The sequence below is a fragment of the Alosa sapidissima genome, chromosome 15, assembly GCF_018492685.1.
Source record: "Alosa sapidissima isolate fAloSap1 chromosome 15, fAloSap1.pri, whole genome shotgun sequence".
Lineage (NCBI taxonomy): Eukaryota > Metazoa > Chordata > Actinopteri > Clupeiformes > Clupeidae > Alosa > Alosa sapidissima.
Window position 1 is genome coordinate 13208234 of NC_055971.1, and position 21630 is coordinate 13229863.

A 21630-nucleotide genomic window follows, 5' to 3' on the forward strand; every position below is an offset into this window, starting at 1 on the left:
GAACTAGCCAACTAGCTCTGCTGGTGGGAAACGCATGGGACTCATAGCGCTGTCCTATTGCGTGCAGAGTGAATTTGAAAGACAACCGATTATCTCGCCCCTCGGACTGAGCACTGCGAACATTTTAATGTGGGTCTGGCTCGTCAGGCTAATCTGCACCACTAATCTACTTTGAATATGAAAATGAAATAACAGCAAGGCAAGCAAGAAAGCATGTAACTTGCAGTAAACCATGATTATAAACTGGAAATGGCAGAATTGTACACATTTTTACGCTTCATCCTTTCTCCACAAAAATGATTGGAAAATCACTAGTTTAACATGGGTTGGGTGATGTTACATCTGTCTTATTTCTAAACCAGTAAACCTCCGAAGTGGGACAGTATTGCCATATTAGCCTTGATGATACATTGGCATAGGTTTGCATGAAGCTGAGCCAATGCACCACCATCATTAAACGAAATAGGTTCCATCTGTAAAAATCAATACATTCTTTTACTTTGCTCCCATACCTCACAGGTATTCATGAGCTGACCAAAATGACGTCTATTCAGCTCTGGATCACCTGCTGCTGAACATAGTACACTGGCCTAGTGTCACTGCCCTCACCAGAATTTGACTATTATGTACAGTATAAGCTACACCAGGCGCGTAACTGAAGCGTTCCGTTCACGATGCGTAAAATCCATTTTAAATGAATGGTCTATTTTTTTCGAACGTACGCACCGCTATCACATCTGGTGTAGCTACTTCCATTGATTATAGTGGAAGCTAATTGTTGCAGCAGACGCAACGCGAACGGAACGCTTCAGTTACGTATAGCTCGTGTAGCTCAGCCCTTAGTCTCTTTTCAACTGAAGGAGCAGAACATTTAACATTTATGTTATAGTTCTTATATTGTTACGAAATGGAGGACAATCAAGTATGATAGTATGTGCAGATTCTGTCAGGCAAAACAATCGATTAAATGCCTGGATAGAGAGCGGGAGGGTATGCATTAAGGTCTTAAATTTGACACGTTTCTGCTACTGCATCTTCTCACTGGCTTGTCAGGCTCCAGATTAATTTCTATTGACACTCCTTTGAAAGTAAACCAATTCCTGTTGGAAACGCAAGCTCTGTGACTCACCCCTGTCTCTGCAGAGATGAAACTGGAGACAAACAGTTTAAAACATGACTAAATAGATAAATAAATATATAAATTAAAGGATATGTGAAGTCCACAACAAAACAAGGAAACACCTTGGGATGTCTGACATGAGTCATGCACTCCCTGTACCCGCCAAAGGTCCATCCACACACACGCTTCTTTCTTGCTTGACAGCATCTAACTCAACGTCATATCATCTCTGTGAGTCAGAATCATTGTGCCTGGAGCATCTTTAAACTCCTATTTGCGGCAACACATGATTTAGTTGAAGACCCACTGTTTGTGCTTAGGACCATGCTCATGGCATTACATTTGCAAATAGATTTTGCATAGTTGTCAAATTAGCTTTAGTTACACTTTAGACTTTGCACTTTGCCCAGTATTTAAATAAGGGCCCGTTATGTTTCTGCAGATGTTTCGGTTAGAGCTAATAGGTTACCTGAGACTGCCATTGTAAGACTGACATTAAATATGATGCACATGCCACAGTAGATGATATATCTTCTCATAAGCTGTCATGACAGTGAGGCATAATAGTGTCATGTGACCATACCATGTATATGATAACTGCCATGACAGTTTTCAGAATGTTTTATCCCAACGTATAACTATGAGACAGAGGCTGTCGTGCTATCTAAACAAATTAACTTTTCCATATTTACAAGTGTTATGCCAGTGTTATATATATATCATATGTATATATGATGATATATATATATATATATATATATATATATATATATATATATATATATATCATCATATATACACACACACTATAGACCCCTTGAATATTTGTAAACATCCAGAGCCTAGGTTGGGTGCATGCGCAGCATGGGGTCAGAAAAATGGTGCAGCTAATAGACCGGCATGTTGAGCTGTCAAGGCATTTTTCGTCACGTTTCCATCAATTCATACACACACACAATTCAGTGGGATGCAAAGCTTTCTAACCACGATTTGTGTGTATGTATATTATACAGTTTATAGGGTTTTTCTTGACAAATATGCATGTTTAGCTCTAGTTTAGCTCTAGAGAGAGAGAGAGAGAGAGTGAGAGAGAGAGAGAGAGAACATGCTAAACCTGCATATTTGTCAAGAAAATAAAATCCTATAAACCATAGAAAACAAACAGACTGCTACTCTGTAGTAAACAACTGGATCAGAAGTTAGAGCTGATAAAGCTGTGATTTGAAAAACAAACTAAATGTCCGCAAGCAGAGAGGGGTGATTAGACTGATCTGTGCCACGCTGCTCTAACTAACAAAAAGCCTAATTTCAGTAATGGGACTGTAGGAGGAAACCATTTTTTATGTTTTCCAACCGCACCTTTTGATGTTTATGAGTTAGCAATATTGGCCTCCCCCACTTCCAGAAAAAATGCTCTGGCTTGCAAATGAAGTTTCAATTAATTTTATGTTATCTTCATTAATTTGCGTTTGGTAATCAACAAATCTACTGGGAGCTGTCACACAACAGTAGTGCATAGATTTGCATCTCTTGCAGCCCTTTCTCTTTTCCTCTAGGTAAGGAACACCTGCTAGCCTAGGGATACTTAAAGGTGGATTATAATGTTATTACAGTGCATGAAAATGCACTGTTCTGTTATCTGAAGTCGTCTTCTTCTTCTTCTTCTTCTTCTTCTTCTTATTATTATTATTCTTCCCACCTTCTTCGTTCAAACTTTGTAACGTAGGTCTTGAAAAGGACACGTGGGGAATGTATTTTTCACTTTTGTAAACTTTATACTTTTTGAGATATTAATAAAAAACAAGCTTATTTTTCCCCATAGACTTTGTATTAGCACTATGACACAATCACAATGGACTAATTAACTTACCTGTATCAACTTCCAGCTGCTCACTACTAGGACCCATCAAAGGGCCAGTTAAACTGATTGCACCTGTATCAACTGCTTTCTGCTTAACTAGGCCAACTCTCTCTGTGTCTCTCCATTCTACAAGGATATAAGGCACATTTCATCCAACTTTTTATCCATTCATCCTCTTCAAACCATTCACTCATCCACCCATTAAACTATACATCAACATCCATTAAACAATCTGCCTATCAACATCCATTCAACTTTCTGTCTATCAACATCCATTACACTATCTACATTCAACTTTTAAACTATATACTCTGTCTCAGGCTTTAAGCATACAATCTGGCTCTCTTAAGACTACTATTTCCTCTGCCCACAACTGTTTCAAAATATGTCCTCACCACAATAATTCACTATTAAATAATTTAACTATTTAAACTACTCAACTATTTAACTGTTCAGCCATTTCAACTGTCAGTTGTTATCAACTATGACTCCTGCCAACTGTTTCCAAATAAAAGGTTGTTTGGCATTTTATGTTAATATACAGTATGTTTATATTTTCATGCACTGGTAATTTCCTCGAAATTACATTTTTTAGTTATTAATTCATGTGATTATAATTTTGCCATTCACCAAAGAATTGGCTACTGTAAAATCCCACCATTTAATATTGTTTCAGCAAAACGTATTCCCCAATAGTCTTCCTGTGGTGTGTAGGCTTGGCTTGCTCTATATGCCTCAACAAATATGTTCTTTTTTAAATCCCAAAGCAACTGGCACTCATTCTAAAAACTTCAAGCAAGCAGGCACATTTATGCAAACTGCTGCACATTGTGGCATAAAATAACTTAGACAACCATAAACAGTGTACAGTAAAAACTACTTGTCTGGATTTACCATGCAGTGGTCACATTTTGCAGCATGCATTGCCACCATTAACATGACCATAACAGGAACATATTCAAAGATAAACCACAAGATTCGACTGTTTTGTTAACTTACTAATAACTGAAGTGTTTTATCTATTATTTTTTAATTCACTTTTTTCATAGCAGTATTTGCTTGTGTGAACAAGCCATAAAAAAAGAATTTTTGCTTTGTTGTTGTTAACCACTGCATTTGCTGCTTCACGTTAGTTTAGGGTCCCTTCAATCAAAAAGCTCCACCAAACTCAACCAATTTTTAAGTAGAGTTCAGGCTATGGCTACATTTCACATTGCTAAGCGCATGGCGAATCATCTCCCCCAAACAATTGTCTCAACCATCCCTGCACTTGTCCTTTCTCCTGGCAACTCTTGTCCCCCCACAATCTGACTTGAAAGGCTTTCACAGCCCCAGAGCCAGTGCTATGCAACACCTACTGCCAAGAGTGACAGGATGAACACATGCACGCACGCACACACACAGACACACACACACACACACACACATGGACACAAACCTACATAGGCACATAAACACACACATTTTCCAACCCCATCATCACCGCCAAGTTTACCCACTTTTTCACATGGCCGCATCATTGCACACACACTTCTGTGTCCAGCCAACCTCCAGCAGTGCACATCTGAGCTCATGCACCCCCTCTCTGCTCACTGTCTGCAGGGTGCTGCAAGCCAACATGAGTCACACACACTCACTTTCCCTTGTTTCCGCCAAGCGATACCCACAAACAGGAAATGAAGATCCTCCCTCTCATTAAAGGGTTAGTAACTATGGCGATGGATTCCTAACAACCTTGTTGTGTGGAGCTACTTTGCACGAGATGCCTACCCAGCGTTCGTCACAATGGAGGAAATTATTTTCTCCCATTCACCAGACGGTGAAATGGGGCTGATTCATGTTGCTGGGTCACAGAGTACACAAACATGAAGACAATGTAGCGGCAAGTGTGACCCACACGACCCCCCGACAAAATTACAGCAACACTGGCAATAGCTGACCATTTTTCCTGATGTTAGCTCATCATTAGTTGTTATTTTCTACATGTATTACTGCATGCAAATAAACGCAAGTAAAAGAAAGCATAAATTCTTGGTGAAAAAAAACTCCTATGTCTGAGGAGCAGGGTCTACATGTGTCATTCCCCTCTGGTGGTTCTTCTCGGTGTGTAGTCATTATAAACAGCTTTGTGCCATGCTGTTTGTCATAAACTCCACAACAGACACGAGCACGAGGATGAAGTCAAGCCCACACCAGCTATCCCTCAATCCAACGCATCAAGCTGTCCTACTGAAAGAAGCGTCCATTTCTTTATTTCTTTATTTCATCCCACCACTTCCCTCGTGAAGGATTTTCTCCTTCACTCTGCTGAGTGGACCACAGGGTAATGTCCGAAGGGATGTCGACTGGACTGAGATGAAACTTGGGAGGCCTCACAACACACAAATCTTCCATGGCATCCCCGCCTGCTGGAGCTGTGGAGATAAGCAGGGAGGCAGCGGCAGCAGTGCTGAGAGGAGGCCCTGCTGTCACCTGAAACATCCGATGATCTGCTGAACCATCCAAGGGACTAAAGTCACTCAGCCTGACCGCTCTAAACCAAATTGATCCATTTTACAGCAGATTAAGTCGCTTTCTGGCAAGGTGTTTGTAGCTGAAGAGGTCAGTTCTGGACAGGGTTTATCTGATCGCGACACTGTACAGTTGTTTACATACAGTATACTGGTACTAGTCAGTAACTCAGTGGTGCTAATTTGACATGAAATGGTATACCAAATGGTCGATTATGCTCTGATATGCTGTTAGTGCTGCTCTTACTCAAAGTCATTTCCCTTCAACAAAAATGTAATTTGATCAAAGTCAATGGGTTTAGACTGATGATTTGAACGGGGATTACGTATCACATGTTAAAACATTTGCGCGGAAATAAAAAAAATGATTTAATCAAAGCCTGTGGTAATTCAGTCATGCAGGTTTGCAAATATAAACTTCACTCAGAGATCAAAACAAACACAGCACCAGTGACTAAGTTGGGTTTACTCTGCTGCAATCTATGAGACCTCCATCATTGGCATCCATCACTGTTTAGTATTCTCTACCCTGTTTAGTATTCTTGACATTTCAGGATTAATCTGTCACCTGTCTATCTACTGACAGACCTAAAACACAGTCAATTTTAGGTTTGAGTCGGAACCACAGTCACTGATTACTATAATTACAGTTTTTCTCAGTCGCTTTGGTGCTTTTTTCAGATCAGAATGAAAATTCTCATAACTATTAGTTCAACCTCCACAACATTTAGTCATTTGTGCACATCATAGTAGCAATTTCTCCTTCCTCTGAACAAATTGCAAATACTTTTGGACATGTATCAGTTGCTTTCATACAATTCTCTGCTGTTTTTTAACATTATCATTTGCTTATGTCATGTCAGTCAAAATGAACTATACTTATGAATGCTGAATAGTCGTTCCCAATAAAACTAATAGTCTTCATTTCATTGCTTGAGTCATTACATACAAAATTGTTGAACTAGTTATCAAATTCTGTCACAATGCTGTAGAATTGCAAAGAGCATACAGTAAAAATGTACGTATTCAGTGTCTTGTACTCACTTACTCACCTAACTACAGCAATGTGTAACTTTACTGTAGTTTTCAAATGGCTGTACAAGTACTGTATAGTGCTGTCTTGAGCATGTTCAGGTAGTGTCACCGGTTCTGACCTTTTTTTGCATTGGAAAACACTGAGAGAACTGTCATAATGAAAACATGATAAAGCCATTTGACTATCTTGTTCATAAACGATGGTGTCAAGACTTCTCATTTTGATGACACTGACAGTTTCATTGATATGAATACCTGCTTTTGAGGAATGGACTATGCATTTTGAGCAAGTGACGTGCTTTTGCAGGTCATCCACTAGGTTTTGCAGTTTGCACTAATTGTTTTGAGAATTGCACTAACTGCTGTGCAAATGTTAATAGTGATGTGAGAAAAGCACCAAAGCGACTGAGAAAAACTGTAAAAGAAAAAAATAACTTTTCATAGGAATTGGAGGAAAAAAATAAATATTTTGATCAAATAAGCCAGCATGTTACAGTGATCTGGTTAAACAGAGTAGCTGTTTCAGAAAGGCTTGGCGATGAAACAAGAAAGCTTTTAAGCATCACATCAATCAAGCTCTTTCTGCATTCACACTCTCTTGCATACTAAAGGGCTCTGCCTAGCAACACTGGATACCTCACGCTCTTACCAAAGAGTCGGGAGGATACAGAGCTGGCGAGAATGAAAGGACCACAGGATGACAAATGCACAGCCTTGGAAATATACCTTTTCTGGGGGCGCTCACCGAACAGTTGAACAGGCATCACAGACAATATGCTTTGACTTGTCTGGTGGCTATTTCAGTAGAAATGCATAAAAAAAACGTGCAAAGCATAAAAAACATGTCAGCACACAGGAAAGACAAACACACTGCATCCTCAGATGCTTGGCAGCGTTTTCTTCCTTTTTTTATTGATTTCAATGCTGCCTGAAATATCGTGGTGTGTCAGAAAGGGGCACAACCAAAGACAAAGAGCTCCCTGTTTCCTGAGATACGAAGGACTCTCTTCACGAGCCCATGTGCCATGTTGTGAAATCGTGAGGGACACGATAGATGTGAAATTCTACAGGGAGCCATAGGGTAGGCTACAGAGGGAGGAGAAGAGACCAGGCTAGATACAGGGAGAGGAGAGAAGGAGTGAGGAGGAGAGAGAGAGGGGGAAGGAGGGAGGGAGAGAGAGACGGGAGAGAGGAGGAGAGAAAAGGGCAGAGCCGCTAGCAAACTGTCACCCACCGGCTGACTAATTAGCATTGCTCCGTCGTCCTTGTAAAGAGATGGGCAGCATCCTGAAGAGGGAGTGGGAGGTGCCAGGCAGGGTTTGCCACCACAGCCAGGCAACAGAAACCAAACCGCCACAGCAATGCAGAGGAACTGCCATTACCACTTTCGCAGAAAGGTCTGAAGAGGCTGTGATTAGCACATTCCGGATTTTCTCCACTAATATTGCTCAGTTTGACTAGGTCTTTTCCAGACAAATTAGATTGCCGAGCAAATATTTCTCACGATTGTAATTTGTAAAAAAATCAAGGCTCTTGTCAACTAGCAGCCAACCGCTGGTACTTGAGCAGCTTTAACTGCTTTGGGCCAGATCTGGTTCTGGCCTGGTGCTGATCCGCAGACTCAAAACACAAGAGCAAGATTAGCCGTTCCTCTCTCTCCTCTGGCCGCGGCTCTGACACCGTGTCGTTATGGCAGCAGCAGATGCAGCCGCGCTCCACCCCTACCGGGACGGCCGAGCCTGTCCCTCTGGACGACAAAGCAGCAGACGCTATCGCTCACATCTGATCTGCACTCGCTTAGAGAAATGTACAGAGATGTGCAGAAACGGAGGGCCAGAGGAGAGAGAAAGAGAGGGAGAGGGAGAGAGAGAAAGAGAGGCGATGACAGAATAAGTTAGATAAAAGGAGGGAGTGAGGGGTGGGATTTTCAAAGAAAGAGTGAGAGAGACAGAGAGAGCGAGAGAGAGAGAGAAAGAGAGAGGGAACATAGAGGGAAAGGGAGTGAAAGATTTGGAGAGACAGGCAGAGAGAAAGATAGAATAGGGAGAAAATGACAAGGAGATAAAGAGGTAGAGACAGGAAGGGGAGGAGAGAGAAACGGAGAAAGTAGTGAGGGAGGGAGTTAAAGAGACAGCAAGAAAGAGAGAGAGATGGAAGAGGAGAGCTGAAGGAACAGCGAGGGATAGAGAGAATAGGAATGAAGGTTTACAGAGAGAGAGAGAGAGACACTAGGGACTGTGGGTTAAAGAGAAGGACTGGAAGACTCTGGAGAGGCAGTTGAAGTGAACCAGGGATGGGTAGAGATAAAGAGAGAGAGAATACAGAGGCTAGAGAGGAGAGAGAGAGAGTGGAAAGAACACGTTAGAGAAAAGGAGAGAGATTGGGCCTGACTGTGACTCCACTGAGAGCAAGGGAGAGACAGAGCTGCACTTCTTGACACAGTGTACAAAATATGAGGCCATGAGTAGAAACTATTTAAAAAAAAACAATGCCAAGGTCTTCCCTGAGGTTCTGCAAGCCTGCTAGGCATTCCTTAGTAAAAGTTGGGAACAGGATTTTTTTATCATGATTAAGGTGTGCTGAATCCAACTAGCCCTGTTCCTGAATTTTGCTGAATTTTGAGGTTTTGACCATCTAATTAGCATAAACAAAATGGTTGTTGAAATGACGAGTTTGGACTCTTTCTTTATTTCTTTATTCATTATAACATGTAAATAAATTCATTGTGTTCACATGTGTGCATCTTATAAATCTCCCTTGGCCAATAAATCAAGGATACAGGCTGTGAAAAAAATCATCATTATGCCTATGTTAATTACCTGAAAAAAACTTTGAAGAAACAATAATTAAGAATAATTTATAATCCTAAATTGTACACACCAATCCATGTGGTCTGAATTTTGTCTCATTAGAAGTTCCATCATTCCCCTATATGACCAAATTGACTAAGTCTGTTCTGTGCACATTGTAAATTCTACAAACAAATGTTTCTGAAGATTTGATAGTTTCCTCTGTGAGTTCACCAATGCCCACATTCTTCAGCAATTCATGGTGCTTTTTAAAACCTCAATTTTGAAGTAGACTGGCACAGATAAGCTCTCTTTGGAGAGCCACCAAACAACAAGCAAACAGAGGGCGTGGCTGAGAGATTATGTTACACAAACATGATCTTTGAATTTGCTATGTCCCCGTCCCTATTTCGGAGAAAACAAACCATTTAGAAACCTATTATATGGGCTACATCAACGTTAGGCGACCATTACACTTCTATTTTTAGTTCTTTCCATTTAACTAACAGGAGTGTCACAAACAAAGTCACAATCAAGCTGCCTGTGGGTTTGGCAAACTTCACTTTACATGTTATAACATCTTCAAACATAAGTCATACCTTAATTCTATCACTTGAAATACAAACGTATTCCCTACAACTAAGATGAGATAATTGGCTATGTTATACCAGAGTGGGTTAAAGCGGAGCAATCAAGGATCTTTGGTTATACTGAAGTTTCACAGTTAGCTAGTTAGTAACGCTTTTACATTGGAGGTTATGGTAAGGTTGTGTGTTATCTACGAGCTAAATTAGTCCTCTACACTGGGGTATTGGAAGCGAATTATGTTAGTAATGTATGTAGTTTTGGCATGAATCAGTTACATATACATAATTCTTCATAACCATTGTGTTAGTAAAATGATTGAATGTCCTGTGAATTACTAGATAAATAACTATATAATAACTAGTGCTTCAAGAGGCCAATCCTGGCCCACCTTAAGACCTGCTTACCACTCTCACTGAAACCCTTCCAATTCACCTTCCGTCAGAACAGTAGCACAGAGGATGTCATCTCTACAGCACTTCACTCTGCCCTGTCCCACCTTGACAATAGCAACACCTATGAGAATGCTGTTCATTGACTTCAGTTCAGCATTCAACATCATTATCCCCTCCAAACTGATCACCAAACTCAGTGAACTAGGCATCAATAGCTCCCTCTGTAACTGGATTCTGGACTTCCTAACCAACAGACCGTAGCCTGTTAAGTTAGATAACCTCACCGACTCAACCCTCACCCTGAACATCAGCGTAAGCGGAGTCCTCTCCTTTACTCCCTCTTCACCTACAACGGCACACAGGTCTGTACATGGCTCTAACACCATTGTCAAGTTTTAAATTAACGAGTATAATATGTTTATTTATTTTTGGGAATTAAGATAATTGTATGTGACAATGATAATTGCATTATTCCGAATTGTAGTCATAAAAATATCTGCTTTTATCCTTATATTTCAAATGTACAAACAGAATATCTAAAATGTGAGAGTCATTTGTTTGGAGTCACATGCATACTATTGTCTTTGGATCAAAGTGTGTGAATTGAGTTCGAAGTTATCCGAGAGGTTTTTTATTCTACTTTCTATTTCTATTACTCTCTGTAGTTATTTCCACACATCATATTTTTCATCAGAATTAAACATGCTGGCATTCCAGTTCATGGTCACAACAATGAGTTCTGTTGTGACCATGAACTGGAATGCCTGCATGTTCTGCCAAGAAGTGAACTCAAAGGTTAGACTTTCCATGGTCTCAACAATGAACATGACTGATCGAATATTGGCAACCTCAGAATATGACTAGATCCTTTCAGTCCATCTTGCCTGTGACTGGGGCAGGCTGGTCACAGTTCCTGGGGATGGCACAGGACTAATATTAGCCACACAAATAAGGCTTGGCACCAAGAGAGATGAGCAAGCCATAAGGAATGTATGGTCAGAAAGGTTAGAGGTCAAAAAGAAGCAGATAGATGGAAGAACTAAGCAACTATGTATTACCAACTATGGAGAAGGAGATAGAGGATATTCTGTCTATTCTGAGTGAGAAAAACAAATGACACCATGTGAAGACAGGCTATAAAGCCTAAGACCAAGATGGTAGAGCCAGCTTGCTTTGCGGACCCATGCTCTGGAATGCATTAAAGCTACACTTCTTCAGTATTCTTTTGCTTTGTCAAAATCCTTCTGAGTTTGAATTAGTTAATCAGAATTAGACACCACTGGCAGCAGGCTGGTGCCTATGACTGGGCCAGCTCTCCAGGGCAGCCCTAGGGTTAGGCAGGGGGCTGTGGCTCCCTCCAAGCCCTAGGGTTAGGTCTGAGGTGTGGGTGGGTATTTGCAGGAAACCTGGGCAGCTCTGCAGGGCAGCACCTATGCTGGAGTAAATGTGAGGGATAGGGTGGGGACAGTGGTTAGGGTGGGTGTCTGCATGCTGCCCAGGGCCTAGCAGAGCTCTACAGGACCGGCCTGAGGGTAGAAGACAGCCTGGGCCTATGTTGGAGTCATGGTCATGCTTATGGTGTGGACAGTGGAGAGGGTGGGTGTATGCATGTTGCCCAGGGCCTAGCAGAGCTCTACAGCACAGCCTTGGGGTCAGAAGACAGCCTGGGCCTATGTTGGAGTAAGTGTTAGGCTTGGGGTGAAGAGAGTGGTGAGAGGGTGGGTGTCTGCATGCTGCCCAGGGCCTAGCAGAGCTCTTTGTTGTTGTGATCATATTGGAGAATCTTGTTGTACCATTGTTTAAATAATATTCACTTTTATATGCCATGCAGTTTATGTTTTAGTTATTATTCAGCTAATATTATGTCCAACTTAACAAGGTATTTTTTAGGCCAAGTTTACTGTTATTATTTCCTTTATCTGTTCAAAGCTAATGTTTGTTTTTTTAATTTGTCTCCATTCTTAATATTTACAACCTTTAAATCTTTCTGGGAATATCTTCTGCATAAATAAACCAAAATAAAATTTAGTTTGGTGAAATTTCAGTCCTTAAACTTTTTTACATGGACATAAGCACTCTGTAATAGGAGGATGGTTTAAGATATAGGCCTTTTGTTGCCACCAGCAAGATGTTGATGTTCTTACATGGACATACTCAAATACACAAAATAACAGGTCAGTGTTCACCAGAAATATTATATTGTATTATACTGTATACAAGAGGTTTACGAGGCTAGTGATAATTAGTCTAATTTGCATAATATTAGTTTTTTTTTTTCTTCATTTTTTTTTTTTCATGGCCTTAACTTTTGATTTATTGCCCAAGGGAGATTTCTGACATGCACACATGTGAACAATATTCATTTATTTACATGATATAATGATGCCCGCCTAAAGAAAGTGCACAAACTGTAATTTTGGCAGCCATTTTGTTTATGCTAATTAGATGGTCATCAACTCAAAATTCTGCTTAGGAACAGGGCTAGTTTAATTCAGCACATGTTAATTATAATAAAAAGTCCTGTTTTCAACTTTTACTAAGAAATCCCTTTAGAGCCATATACAAGGATTTTTTTCTTGAAATAGCACTTGTCTATGCAGTGAGGACTGGCTTTCATACCTCATTGGAAAAAATGAGGCATGGCACATCTTCACTCCACAACATGTGACATGACCATACATTTGCATGATGTATATGTGTACATGTGTATGTGTGTTTTCTGTAGTTAATATGCTGCTTCCTTGATTATTTTTCCTCCTCCTTCTGAAGGGTCTTGAGGATACAGTCAATCCCCAGTCAAAACTAGATGTACCGCATAGCGGTACAAAATATGACCGCCGCTCAGTCCTGTACATCTGTTCCGCGAAAATAAATCACACTTCAATTTGTCTCCATATTTTACTCCACCCCCCACTCTTAAAACTTTTGTGCTTGTTTGGCATGCCTGAGTGTGTGTGTGCGGCTGCACAGAAAGTAGCCTACTGGTGCTGAAAAGGTGAATAGATTGTAGAATAGCCAAAGAAGATGTAGCATTGTTATAAAACCTTTAAAATCTCTAAACAATTACAAGTAGGGCAGTTCATCACAGTTCATCCATTGCAACTGGATTGATGAAAGGTCACTTACACCTGTAGCCTACATTGTATTTGGGAAAAGCAAAAGGTTTCAGGATAATGTTATTTATTTATTTATTTATAAATAAACAAAAACATCTGTCAGTTCCATGCCGTTTTCAACAGCTATCAAAAACAAAGGTCATTTTTGGATGGATACATTTTTTGTGAATGTTTCTTCTTCTACATAAGATTTTAGTCATCTTTAGTTCATGTAATACTTTATTGTCAATGTACAAATTAAGTAACAGTAGTCTGAAACGTTATTGTTAATGCACAAATTAAGTAACAGTAGTCTGAAACGAAATGCTGTTTTACATCTAACCAGTGGTGCAAATAACTGACATGTCCAAATGGGCCTTGATGAAATGCGTCGCTAGACTGTTCATACACATTTTAACGGGCCAAAGTTGAAGAGCTGTTGTCCGTTATTGTTCGTGCAAATATAGGCTGATTCATGTTCCTTTGCATTGTGTAACTGAGGTCCATGGCTAGTCTGGCTTTCACCAGACCAAGCTCAATCTTTAAGAAATCAAAAAATAAATAGCGGGCAGATCAGATGGGTTCACCCAGCCTAGTCCATAGGCACCCGATATTGTTTAATTTTCCGATTGAGATATCCACGCTCTGGCTATGCAAAAATGCATCAGGGAGTTATGACAAAACTGTAACTAACAAACTAGATCCTAATAGAAAGCTGTTAGCTTCCCTAAGCTACAGGTAGGCTTATAAGGTAGGCCTATTTACAACATAAATTGTCAATAGGCTATGCTGGCGACACAAATAAAATCTCCTTTGGAAACCAATGGCTTACGCCTTACAGTATCAAGCGGACTTAAACTGCCATATCGTGGCAAAAAGTTGTAATAAAATTCACGCAGCTCCACGAGTCAAGGAAAGCGCGAATGAAGTAGCCACTTCTAAATGGGACCCACTACACAGTAGCTTAAGGTGTGTTGCTAAAGCAGCTAAAATGAAATGAAGGTGTCATTGTTTGGATACTTCACACACACGTGCTTTTTAATTTCACAGACTACAACTACCAAGCTGGAATCAAAGCACATCGATTTCCCTCTCACACCCTACACGCACTTAAAACAAAATAAACAGGCGTCTCAGTCTCACGCATGTATGTATGCGAGACACGGCAGGTGAAAACATCATTTTTTCATGCACTGGTCAATTTCGAGATTTTGAGCTAGTATGTTACCTTAGCATGTATTCTATCACACTACTACAACAAAAAAGTCCGATTTACACATTTAGGTGTTTATTTCATTATATTGTGTCTACTCGCGCCTGTATATTTCTCCTAAATTCAGCAAAAGTTAGCATTCTAACCTTGCATGCACTCCCGCGACCGTGGTCCAAAACATAACATGTGTACTACCGTTGGAAAGCTCTGTTTTTCCTGTATCACGCTATGTGATCCATATATGGACACTTCCTTTGTATCAGCAACCAATCGCAAAAGTTCAAAGGCGAGTCTAGGCTGAGAACGGAATCTCATTAGCTGTCTTTCAAGGCTGTTTTCTCAAAATGAGTTTCCGCTCACACTCTGAGCTCAAAAACTCCACTTCAGAAGCACGTACATACACCAAACTTTCTGGATTTATGCCTAACTATATGTCGAAGATTTCTACAGAGGGGTTTGTTGATATATTATTCCTAGCCTGACTTAGATGACATTTTGTGCCTAAAAACATGGAAAAAAGCGTTTTTTAAGGGCTAGTGACATCATTTTCTGATTTACAGGATAACAAAAGTAGATATTCATAAATCCCTCTGTAAATGTTTTCCCATCTAATATCTGAACACAATGAAAACATAATTTTGAACTTGGCTGTATCCAATGCTCAGGTTTCGTGCCTTAAAATGTATGCAAATTAGCGCATATTTAATTAGATAATGCATAATTTGCATATGTAAACATTAAATTACAGCAAACTTGTAATACATTTTTTTCTCATATTAATGTAAGTAATCAACTGGGGAAGTTTCATAGTGATATCTGCTTGTTAAAAAATTTACCCTATTCACCTGTAGTGTCTCGCCTTAAAACAAAATAAACAGGCGTCTCAGTCTCACGCATGTATAGGCAAAACTGTATCAGACCGGTGTAACGTTGGTAAATCTTCCATTGCACAGAAATATTTTTGTAGCACGTGCAACAAATGACAGTCGAAAGATACAATTACAGTGCTGCTATCAATTTGCTTGGTATAACCGCATTTATAGTTTTCTACAAATGCAATCAATCCAATTGGCCTCCATCACTCAACTAACGCTAACGGTAACATTACCTAGGTCCTTATTGATATTATAAGATTAACATACCTGCAGTAAAAACCAAGCATGTCCGATAAACATCCTCAGATTTATTTCGGCTTCAAGAAGAAATGGGAATTACATTTCATGTGAACATCGTCCTATCCTTATTAGACCGTTCTCTGCGGTACAGTCCTTGTAGGAAGCGTCCATTGTTTTTCCAACCCACTTTTAACTTCCAACAAAATTACGTCTCACTGCAACGATGCGCCATCTAGTGGACAAACGACTACTTATCGGCAATACTGGAAATGCAGCCATGATGATGATGATGAATATTTATTTTGGCTTTCTTTTAATCCTACTGAATTTGTAATTATGTATCGGCCGTTCTAATACCGATAGTATGTGGGTGCCTGTGTGTGTGTGCATGTGTATATGTGTGCACCGCCATCTACAGGCCAATGAGTGTACAGTCACTAAATGTACACATAACCTAATTTTTTTTAGACCCCCCATGGATGAAATTCTACGAAACTTGGCATACCCCCAGAGAATGCCAGGTCAATCATACACATACAATTTGGTGCAGTTCTGAACATCTTAACTGAAGATAGGGGCGATTAAAGCAGAATAATATTGCATTTTCATTTTTTACCGGGGGGGTGCAAATCACAAATGAGTGATTATGGGCCAGGTTGATGTGGGCCCTTGAGACCATCATACCATAAAAGATTCTTCATCCTCAGTGCCACGGTTCAGGTAGTTATTTAGGAAAAACTGCTTTTTTTGCGGTTCGGGGGGCCCAGCACGGGGGGGGGGGGGGGGAGTGCCCCCCGGGGACGAAACTAAATTTTTCCGTAAAAGTCTAGTGGGGCTACATACCCACCAAATTTCATGTGCCCCGGTGGTTCGGTGTCCCGGGTATCGTTGACCAAAAATTCAGGAAGTAGATGACGGGGGAAAAAAAAAAAAAAATAATAATAAGTTGGCAAAACTGTAGAACATTATAGTCGTGTCAGTAAAGCTTATTTTGGATTTGGCTGGAATTTGAATAGAAAGTGTGTGTTGAATAAAAATAAAAACAGAGAGCCAATTACAGCAAAATGAGAGAAAGCTGGGGAGAGGAGTACAGAAAATGGAGATAGCGAGACAGAGAAACACAGAGAGTATGAAAGAGCAGTTGGAGAGATGTGAGGAGTGAGGAGAGGAGAGAGACAGAGGAAGTAGAGAAAGTTAAAAGGTCACTCACCAGAGTGCAAACTCAGGCTGTTGTCGCTCATCTCACATGTACATCCCCGCTCACACTGCCACCCGCTGATATGGAGGGGACACACACCTAGAGACACACCAAAACACACAGGTGGGGTTTTACCTAAGCCAAAGTCATGTGCTACTCATACAACACATACGTCTCACTCGAGTCAAACTTGAGGTCTAATGACTCGACTACACCACTGGTGGATGAAAACGGGATGAAAACAAAATTTTCAGAGGAACAAATAATCTTTAAGCGCTGTTTGGTCCGGTGCCCACTCGCGTTTGGAGTTCGTGGGAATGTTTCTTAGTTATCTAACACAGGTGTCCACTGGGTGGTTTGTGTGTGAGTTTGTGAACACAATACAATATCGGTTATATAAGCTTACAACACTGAAACATATTGGACCTAAACAACCCACAAGAATGATATGTCTGTATACTCTGTAAATGTTTAATGGTTTCAGTGTAACAAACTCTGGGGAAACTGTGAAGTGGAATCATAAAAACCATATTACCATAAAAACCATATTAGAATATGAACCTTGGAGTCTTGCATGGGATGGAAAAAAGGTTTCTTTTTTACTTTTCAAAATAAATAGCATTATTAATGTGTAAATCTATTGTATTTACTCATCTTCAGCTAGCAAATGCATTGGTTCTTAAGAATGTTGTAGAAAAGTCTGAATGGGTATGAATTATGTGTGCTCAAGGCAGAAGAATGTCTGCACGATTCAAGGTCATGTGACCCAAGCCGCCGCTCTATCAGAATATTCTGAAAGTGATACAGGATGTGTGTAGACTCCAGGGGCAGGGAAGAGGCACGGAATACCATGGAGATTAGCGCTCCATACTCGTACGCTCCGTCGTCCGCCTGCTTGCCTGGGCCAGCCTCTCATGCATGAACACAATGTGCCTCCTCTCTCAAGTTCTACCATCACTGCCCTCAACCCCCTTGACATAGACACACACACACACACACACAAAAGCTTGTGTGTGTGTATGTGTGTGTCTCCTGAGTTGAACATCAATTTGTAATTCAGGGAGGGATTCAAGGGAGTGTCACTCCACAACGATCCTGACACTGTACACTGCCTGCAGTATTTATAGGGAAGGATTGCTTTTCTCTCTCTCTCTCTTTCTTTCTCTCTCTCTCTCTCCCTCTCTCTCTCTCCTCTCAGATAGCTTTATTTCCACTTTGCCTCTCTCTTCTTAAAAGGTGTCAAGAGTGTTTGTCATTTTTTTTACCTTACTAGTTAATGGCACTACAGAAATAACAAGAGAGTTCTGGGCCTTTTCCGTATAATAACCACTGTTTTTTTCAGAGAGCTAAAACAACATGGGCAGGAAACAGGAAATGGACAAGGTATTGTACATTGTAAAACTCTTTTACAGATTTTGACCCATAGCCATAGTGCTGATGATAAATATGACTAGAAGTAACCCAAATCAAACACAGTGGTTGTGACAGCTGACTTTGTTTGGGTTAAGGGCCTTGAAAGCTAAAAGGCTCCGATTTGCCCAATGACTTTTAAGCATACACACACACACACACACACACACATACACAAACACACACACACAGAGAGAGAGAGAGAGAGACTGAAGAGGCCATTTCCATTGAAACACTGAGAGGGAGGAAAATAAATTGCACTATTGAATAACTTCTGTTCAGCGTAATGAACAGAATCTACAGCGTCGTGACCAAAACAATGTAAACGTTATGGATACAGCACATGAGCTGCTAACTTAAAGGTGCTCTAAGCGATGTTGGGTAATGTCACTTCTGTTGACGTTCAAACAAAACAGAGAGCTAGCTCGCTACTCCCTCCCCCCTCCCTCCCGTGCAATTGAAACTCTCCTAAGCGCACATCTTGTTGGTGATTCACTGGAACAGTTTGTTATGTTTTTATGATCCAGGTTGGACCAAGTTGTTTTTGTTCCCGTTTTTGAACAGTGTATTCAGGGAACAGGCAGCTAGTGGATGGTGAGGTGATGCCTGTTGTTGCACTAGATGTAAAAGTCTGTTAGACAAAAAGGGAAATTCCTTCCTCCTGTTACTTTAATATCTCCTCTGAACCTCTTTTCTCAGCGCAATTAGTGATACTGACAGTTCCAACAACCAATCAGGACACAACAAGACCCTTTGATTTGATTTGCTGTTTTTTATTTGCTTTCTTGCTGATGTAATACATTGGATGCATGCACACATTCATCTATTATGAAAATTGTTACCGAAAACTTCAATTGACAGTCCATTCAAATCACTTGGTTAGCCCTGTCACGTTGGTGCATTTTCACCTTGTGCCAGCCATCCATGAAACCACCTGTCAGAGACAGTATAATGCCCAGTAATACGAATAATAAGCGAATGCTTCTATCTGTTGCACCTCCAGTTTCAAATTACATATCCCTGTGTCTGTTTTGTTTTTGTAAGCGCATCCTCAAGTGGTGCCGTGTAAATATATCAGTATGCATATAAGCCATTTTCAACAAAATATCCAAAATGTTATGTTTCCCAGTAAATTACTTTATCACAAATTTGATACAGCTGTCACTAAATGGCATCTTTTGTGACTATGGTCAAAGGAAGAAGGTTGTTTACCAGTAACAGTCAAAGCTTGACAGGAAAAAAGACAATTCCTCCTATCTGCTTATATTCAATTAACCTCACAGAGCAGGAGCTGTCCGTCAGTGGCTCATTCTCATTCCTTATGAATCTGTACAGAGAGAAACTACGATGCGATAATAAATGCTGTTATCCATCTCCGCAAGTACAAAGCATACGGTGATGTTGCTGCAAACCAGATGAGCCCTTTTGACGTCAGAGGCTGAGATTATGTCACGGCACCCTCAGCCAGTAAGGAATTTAAATACATTCCTGTGCATCGAGAGAATGTTATCATGCTAATCCCTGAACGTTGTCTTGATGTACAGTAAGCAACTTTGTGATTTAAAATAATATCCTGACAATGTCATCCTCTTGTGACCAAGCTCTGCCTTACAATGCCTAATGCACAACACGGAAGGAGTCAACGTGGGCTTGGGACGAGCGAATCCTCCGACTCCCGACTCCCTCCAGTCCTTTGCTTATCGGGTCTTCAGCTGTCAGCCGTCCCCTTGTCAGATCCCCTCACAATCCCTCGCCTGGGCCAACACTTCAAACAGACAAACAGCATCCCGCCAGAATCCATGCCACTCCCCTGACCCCGGCAGTGTAGACTCCAGTCATTATGGGGGATTCTTTTTGCTCTAGACCAGAGAGGCGCACAGGGCAGGGTTGGCAGGGTGGGGGTGGTGATGAGTTGCAGAGAAGCTTTACACACAGAGACAGGACTAGTCCTGGTTCCTTCCTTTTTATCCGCCCACACAATCTGGGTCACAGTTACTGCTGCGTCCATCTACCATGGCCATAGAAAAGAACGGAAGAATTTTTACCTTCTTTTTTTTACTTGATTCTCTCCCAGAGACGGGCTGGTAGCGTTGCGTTCCGTTCCACTCAGTGCATCTGTGCTTCACAGTCGTGTATTCTTTACACCATCTGCATTGGATGGATGAAAATAACTCCAAGCTAATTAAATCCCTGCGTCTGCCATCTCGTGGGACGTTTAGGATAGCAGATACATTTGAATTCTGTCTGATGAACTTCTGTTTTCAGGATTTATGCTGTAGCTACTCACAGGCATTCCACTACTTACACAGACTGGACTTTGTCAAATATACATGTCTAGTCTATAAAGATGACAGAGACACACACACACAGTATAAGGCTGTTTCACTTTACACATGGATCACACAGACAGATGCATGCACCTTTCCTTTACACACTGATGGTTTCTGCCTTTGTTGTTTGTGGAGCTCGGGATTGCAAGGATCCTTTGACTGGGATAACACACAGCAAGAGGGAAAAAAACAGCCTTGTTTGTGCACCTCATTCGGCACAGAAGACATTCGTTGGCAGATAAAACCTACGGCAAATAGACAACTGATTAATGAGCACAAAGCACCGAAGGAAGGACAAGGAGGCTGGAGAAGTATCCCATCTGTATTAGCCAGACAAGTCCTTAAGCTTGCCATCGGATAGACTTAGCCCCAAGTCTAATAAGGCTCGAGGACAGAATGGGAAATCAATACCCAAGTGAGCCATAATGTGTATTAATCACCAGATCTAATTATTTCCTCAGCACTGCACAGGGTAAAGGTCCTGGTAGAGATGTCATATTTTAGCAGGTGTCTCCTGTGACCGTGCACTACCAACCCCCCCACCCCCCCCGCACCCCCCCTTTGTGTCATGGAGGGAGAGAAAGCACGAGAGAGAATAAAATAGAGATGAGCCATAAACTGTCTGTGGCTGTAATAAGCTCGTGAAAAGGACACTCTCAAAGTCATTATGACTCAGCAGCCCAAGCGAATGGGGCATTCGGTCAGCGAACAATGACACTTCCAGACAGACGCAAGCTTGGACACCCCAGTTTATTCATTCCACAAAAATACTATTATGCTCTCCTGAGTATAGCTCCTATTACTCTGGATAGCTCTATCAAACCCTCCGTCCTCCTTGTGTGCGCACTGTATGAAACAAAATGGCCAAGCACGTAGAACTCCATTACAAATTTTGCCTCGAATGACGTCTACAGGTTGATGGGATCCCATTTTCGTCAGTAATGTGGTGACCTCCACATAAGAGCGTGGTGCAA

General features: G+C 41.0%; 1 protein-coding gene across 1 annotated transcript in view; it reads right to left on the reverse strand.

The window, feature by feature from the left end:
* Positions 1 to 21630, reverse strand: part of lrfn1 (leucine rich repeat and fibronectin type III domain containing 1) — a 119598-nt gene that overhangs the window by 28651 nt on the left and 69317 nt on the right. The window contains exon 3 of the mRNA XM_042064519.1: positions 16929 to 17015. The gene's annotated coding sequence lies outside the window, so the exon portion shown is untranslated. The remainder of the gene's footprint in view (positions 1 to 16928; positions 17016 to 21630) is intronic.